Source organism: Anopheles ziemanni, chromosome 3 (genome assembly GCF_943734765.1).
Source record: "Anopheles ziemanni chromosome 3, idAnoZiCoDA_A2_x.2, whole genome shotgun sequence".
NCBI lineage: Eukaryota > Metazoa > Arthropoda > Insecta > Diptera > Culicidae > Anopheles > Anopheles ziemanni.
The window spans coordinates 41,969,415-41,975,502 of NC_080706.1; the positions used below are offsets into that span (position 1 = coordinate 41,969,415).

Here is a 6,088-nt window from a genome sequence, read left to right on the forward strand (position 1 = left end):
TTTATTGTTCCATCGAAACATATCAAATCTGTTAACCTTTCAAATATTTACATATTAACAATACTTATAGTATTTGATAAATTGATCTGTTTTTATTTACACATGATTATACCTCTTTAGACGCAACCACAGTATGTTGCAGAGAGGGCTGAATACCAATTCGATCATCATTCGCATTTGGGACATTTCCTTTGTATTACTGTCTCTTGAATACGCTCAGTCACATCTTCTAAATCTGTGTGGTAATTTCAATAACCTTTGCCCAGGTCGATCGATTTTGCAGCGTTTTAACGGTATTAAAAAGAATGTGAACAAATTCTCATCATATTTGCAATCGTTTCAATTGAAACCAGCCAAAATTCAGTAGAACACACCACGACAATAGCGCCATTATCGTATTGATGCCAACCAGGACGAACGCTTCCTCCCGTCGATGACCAGAGTTATGCTGCACTGCGGCCGGCGTCTCACCTGTACGAAAAGTACCGAAAATCCGAAGACAATAAAATTTTCATCATCACACTTGCGAGAACCGAGGGTCGCTGTGCTGCTTGAGCCGCTTGACCCAGCCCCGATGCTAATCGTATTACCCATACGCACCGTTTAGAACCTGCACCTGGGCCGACGTACTCTGCTTGCCAGCGACGGTGCAGTTGTAGGCGCCATTGTGGACACGGTTCGCATGCAGGATCGAAATGCGGCTTATGAGCCACTGCTTGGTTCCGCTGTGAACGAATGGAGAATAACAGGTTAGACCATCGGACGGAAAGGACGTCGGTCATAAAGGCCGCATGGATGCGTGATGGATCCGATTGAGACCGGGAAACAATACGGCACAGTTATGTTGCTTCGGTTCTGCGAATTGTCGATACATTTTCATTCAATGCCCGTTGCTGAACCACAAATTGTCCGGTGTGATGAAAGGATTCGCCAGGCAGTGGATTCAAACGATGTTTCACCGGAATTCTATCTGAATGTGGAACACAAAACATTATGGCGAACGTTTCAGGACAATTTAGGAACAAATTCGTCTTCTTTTATGGGTTCATAGGTTCTAGTCTTCTTTTATGGTTTATTTATTTTTTCTGCATACTTTAAGTATACATGTCATTTATATACGTTGAACATTATCAAACCTGTTATTATTAAAACGAAAACAACATTACTAGAGAAATTGATACTGATATGATAATTTGTAAAAAAAAAACAAGAAATTGAATGTTATGATAAGGGAAATAAACTAATGTAATGGCATGTAATGCCACATAATAATCATCTTTATTACACATGGAATCACAGTTTGCATCACAACCAACAAGAGCAGTTTCTTTCGAAATAGACCAATTTTCGGTAAATGACACCTCGTCGTCAGAACCATCCCAACACGTACCAACTACATCAACATGGACACAAACATATACCTTATCCAGTATGGGTGATGAAACTCACCTAAAACTCATTTTGACATCCTTCGGCAGCTCGGCACCATCCTTGGTCCGCTTTCAAGCCGCTTTTCGTGACGTCGGTTAGTTTGTTATCGTCTTTAGGGTTCCTCGGTGGTCCTTACATCACTCGTTTGTCGCTTCCTCCCGGGGGAAATGTATGGCCGACAGTGTTAGCCGCCACCGATACGGATGCCTTCGATCTCTGAGACGCTGACGCGAAGCTCGGGGGCAAAGTCGCCAAATACGACGTCGAAACTTGGCATGAGATTTCTATCGTGCTGCCCAGTTTATAGTACCGATCGTAGAACTCGTGACCCACTTCGTCCACAATCCGCACGGTGGGTTCTGTGCATATCAGCGAAAAGAGAGTGTGGTTGAGTGAAGGGTGAAATGAACCCAATCATTGGCGATATAGTTGGAATAGAATTATTGATAACGGAGGCAGTAGAAAGATTCGAACGAAGTCCAGTTTTCGTAATTAATTTGGAAAAAAATCGAACATTTTATTGGGTATATTCGCACATTCTAGAGAAAAGGTTTTATCTGAATTGAATAAAAAAGGTTTTAACATCTAACAAACTAATATTCAAATAATAATATGAATAAAAGTTATCCCTAGAGATATGTAGGTGTACGTCTCGTGTACGCATAAGACTATCATGAGTAAGTTACTCCCTTTTTCACGTTTACGTCGTTTCGAATTTCAATTATCACACCAGAAAATTATTTACTTCTACAGGTTATTTACTAATTTTGAGGGATCCTAGCTGGATTCGAATCCTTGCCCTCAGCTTACCCAGCACCGTCAGATTCGTTGCGAACACCCGAGGAGGATGTGTCGACACCTGGCACATGTACAGTCCGGCGTCGTCCGATTTGACCGGGTTGATATGTAGCCTCCAATTATTGGGATATTGAAACTTCACCTTTATCCTCGGGTCCCCGCTGTACGTATTATTGCCGACGGTGAGTAATGACACCTTATCGGTGGTCCGGCGGATCCACATCACCTACGCCGGCGATACATGCCACAAACATTCCGAGGGAGGATGGAAGAGCAGATAAAATGCCAGCACGTGGAAAAGAGTAAAAAGGGGGGGGGGGGAGAGATAAGATTAATTTTCGCCCGCTTACGGGTTCGGGTTCTCCAAACTCCTTCTCATCCTGTTTAGCAAAGGGCAAAGCGCCCTCTGTCGGGGCACTCGGATATTCATCCGCACATAAATCTCGAATCGGTTTTAGTCCCCGGCCATAGCCTCACTTTCATCACCAGACGCGCTGGAGGTCTTCGGAGACGATTCCTTCCCAGTCCGGAAGGAATAAACATTCAGGTGCGCAGGTATGATTTAATATGGTAAGGAGGCTCCTATCCGATGAAATCGCGTGCTTTGGGATAGCTCGGCCTATTGTGGTTCCTTTTATGAATAACGACATCTGGATGACGAAGATGGCGAAGCTGTCGGCGATGCTTACCGTTTTGTCTTGCAGCATTTACCCTACAGTTGAGGATGGCCTCCGTTGATAAATGATATCCAACGGGCAAGGCCGCTCCGGAAGTCACGTTGACCGGTTCCTCGAAAAATGGACCCCAGTGGCGTTCGTGGTGATGCTTGCTCTGATAAGGCATCGAATGGACGACTCGACTACGTCGCACGTCAGGTAGCGTGGGAATGAGTAATGCTAGAACCGAACAATGGGATGCGACCGAAAGAACGTATCATCAGTGTGATTTGAATAATTTAATTGAGTCAGCTTTAACGGTGGTCAGTAAAACACGAAATGTACTATAGTGTTCGAAATGACAATGAGAAGGATAGAATATAGTTTGTTCTCTCCGAGATAGCCATTCTTAGAGAGATTCTATCCTATATTGCTTTTCTTTCTGGTTCGACGTATGATTGACTTGCCATTTGCTGTCAATTAACTTCTAGAAATATCATTTATCTGGTTTCTCCTGCATTGTATAATTGAATTATTTCTATAGATTGTAAGCTTACTGACTCAGACACCTGTTAATTCAATCTAGACTTACGTGGCTGAAATGATGTGCTTTTCACGTCACTGCTACTTTCTACGGATGGATCTACCTTCGCCTCTGGTCAGCCGGGACTGTCAGCTTCAATGTTTCGGCTAGATTGCGTACCAAACACCAACATGTTTACCGTCGTCGTTGTCCAGTCCAAAAGCGTGCCTGAAGCCAGTGTAGACGCCCCTTTCGATGTAACACCGTAGGCAAAGCTGTCCTCGGCTACAAGCGATGCCGATGAGATTGATGGGACCGATTGCTGGAAGGACGTCACGGGTTGCAGGGTAGGCAAACGAGCGCCACCATGGCATGATCTGCAGGCATTGTCTGCTCGTGAGCATCTGAAACCGAAAGCGAATGCTCCAAACATATTCACTTTTATTACTAATTTCATGTCAGTTAATTGTTTTGACTTATTTTCAAAAGCAGTAAACCATTTTTTTTTGTTTTAAACATTTAAACATGTAAATGTTTGTTTGTTTAGGATAATGACGTTTTAACCTTTACATCTCTTGTTCCATCTGTAAACTGCCAAGTAAATTAAAACCTTCTTAGAAACCTTCTTAGTAAAAACCCTTCTTAGAAGGCACTCAACCGTCATTGGGGATTCATTTCAAACAGAACAATTAAAATGAATGATTGGATTTTGCAAAACTAATTAGAAAATGACTAAACCAGAGATAAATAACAACATTTCCATATTATTTGGTTTAAATGGAATACAGCTACATACAAGTTGTATTACGACTTTTAAATTTTCAGAACACCATCGCGTGTATTTTTTGTTTAGATCCGTACTGTTTGAGGTTGCTTGATAAATTTGGAAGCACAGATGGAATATATTGTAACCATAAACCTAATTTCTTCATTTTGATGTAATACAATACGGACGCGATACGAGTGTGGGTTCCTGAGAAATGGTCAATATTGTGATGTCGTACTCAAAAAAGTGCACAATGTTTCATCATGTTTGGTATTGTATTTTACTTTTGCTCGGACTTTTGGTTGTTGTTAGGGATTTTATGACAAATGTTAAATCATTAACGTTCATTTCAACTGTAACAGACCAAACTCTCGGGAAATTCTAGCCGAACTTCCGTTGCGATTGGTCGGATAACCAATTTCGTTACAATTATGTTGATAAACTTCTTATGATTAGTTAGTTAATTGATTTTACGTCGATGACAAAATCTTCTAAGTTGATAAAAATACCTACCAATTGTTACCGTCAGTAAGAACACAATTGTCGCAAGTGCGACTCTGTTGCATTGATGCTTCAAGCTGCCCAGCGATGTCATCACAAAATCATTATCCGCATTGCTTCGCCTAATGACGATGCCAAGTTTCCATGTTGTATCGTTCAGTCACTCGAAATGGAAACGGAAGCACTCTCTTTCAGTTTCGTTCTTTTTTATTGTCTTTCTGAGAGGAAAAAACTTGGAAATAAAAAACGTTCACGTCCGTCTTACTTGTTTTACCGAAACCTAAATAACACTTTGTTTCCGAATGTTTTTCCGTTCTTCCCTGTAGTCAGTTGATTTGCCTTTATTTTTACTTTCGTAGAAGTAACCGGTATTCCATTCTCTGGTTTCACTGCTTGTGTCTTCGGTATTTTACGGTCCTTCAGGAGGGAACAGGGTTAAAGTTTTCCGTCTTCTGCTATCATTTATCGGTAATTCAGCGGTCTTCTTTTTTCATTTCATGCACAAGCACCGAACTGTAACATTACAAGTTTCAGTAACAGAATACGATCATTTATTTTAGCAATTTTTACGCTCCAAGACACGTTCATCGCCGCTGCTCTTTTTGATGATCTTCCTTTTTTTTTTGAGTGAAATTTCGTGTTTCTAGGCCAGCTCAGGTAAGATTATTGCTAGGCATACCAGTTACCTGCGGAACGGAGAAATGATGTATATTTGAAAGATAGAAGAATGCTACTTATCGTAAGTTTGTGTGAACAAATATTAAGCTAACGAAGGTGTTTTGGGTTACATAAAGAAATAAAATTCAGAAAAATGGAAGATAACATTAAACGACTAAACGATGAATCAAAGTACGTCCCGTGGTGTGTTTCTTGTGGCCAAACTCAATCAGCAGATAGACTCTTTTAAGCGTGAATAATCTGGTTATCTCGTTTTTTATTAGCCACCGCTAGGCGTAATAACTGAGTGTTTTTCTGCGTACCCGCACGCAACAAACCTATCGAGACGGCCAAATCCGATTCAACATCGAAACGTTGCACGAATGGACAGTTGCGTAAGCCAGCGATTGGCACAAAAAGCGTTCATAAATAAATCGCCACCATAAATTCTCGTTATCCACAATGCTACGAGTTCCGTTTACGTCCGTGTGGTTCGATTTCCCTTCCTACATTAGGCCTATCGAAAAGTGCACAAGGGTAAAACAGTGGCCACGGTTATGGAGAGCGAAGTTCAGGGGAACAAAATGGAAGTCCAGAATCAGTGATATATTTAATGTTCATGAATAGCGCGCACACGAACGCTTTTATCCGCGGGCAGCGAATAAGAATGGACAGAGTCTTGCCGTTGGAAGGTAAGTCGTGTCTTCCCGCATGCCAACGTTTGCTCGGCAGGAAACCCGGAAAACTCTGCATGCA

At 41.6% G+C, this 6,088-nt stretch overlaps 1 pseudogene; it reads right to left on the reverse strand.

Annotated features, from left to right (window-relative positions):
- Nucleotides 1-322: 322 nt before the first annotated feature.
- On the reverse strand, nucleotides 323-3,117 carry LOC131284759 (uncharacterized; annotated as a pseudogene).
- Between the last annotated feature and the right edge of the window lie 2,971 nt (nucleotides 3,118-6,088).